This window comes from Amblyomma mixtum, chromosome 4, assembly GCF_055824585.1.
Source record: "Amblyomma mixtum isolate Tamu chromosome 4, ASM5582458v1, whole genome shotgun sequence".
In the NCBI taxonomy this organism is placed as follows: Eukaryota; Metazoa; Arthropoda; class Arachnida; order Ixodida; family Ixodidae; genus Amblyomma; species Amblyomma mixtum.
Window position 1 is genome coordinate 121,906,502 of NC_143015.1, and position 829 is coordinate 121,907,330.

Consider the following 829-nt stretch of genomic DNA (forward strand, 5'->3'; position numbering starts at 1 on the left):
TGAGAACAGGGAATGCGTTGTTTATCATCAGGTGCGTTCTGCGAGAGTCTGGCTCAAACCACGTGTATTTACCTTCCTTGCGGCGTGTTCTCCATCTAAGCACAGAGCGGCTCATCTGGGCCACTGGACTGCTGTAGTGCCCTCACGCCTGCGTCCTTTCTGCACTGCCGCTCCTTGTCCCCAACTTTTATTCGACGTTTAAAGCATAATTTACTACAATTCTTCATTCCATATGGGAAACAGAGGAAGAGATAATTTCTCAGGGGTGAGAGAGAGCGAGCACTGTGATTTTTAACGCTATCTTTTTTCTGAGTTCTAAGATGATGATGATGATGATGTCCTCGGGCTGAATGACACATACCCACGGCGGGGGATTGGCCAGGGCGCATAGCGGATACAAACGCACTCATGTACAGGGAATGGAGTATATTTAAATCTAAAATTTTGGGACGCAGAGCTAGAATTTGCACAAAAAAAAATACGGAGAAAGAAAAGTTGTGAATTCTCATTCTAGCAGACGAATCTACCAGATGAAATTATATAATCGTGAATAGAATCGAACACTGGTTTCAGGGCATATCCATTGGCGCTTGCCCCGAAGGATAAGAGAATCGGAATAGATAGAGGAAGCCCAAGCCGAGCGAGGGGGATCTGCAAGTAAATTCTACGGAGAGCAGCTAGCCGCCGGCAGGAGAGGAAAAAATGTTCTATAGACTCAATTTCGCCACAAGACTCACAAAGGTTGGATATCGAAAGCCCCGATCGGCATAAATAAAGATTTAGCCACGGTATCCTGCAGCGCAAAAGGATCATGGACACCTCACATTGC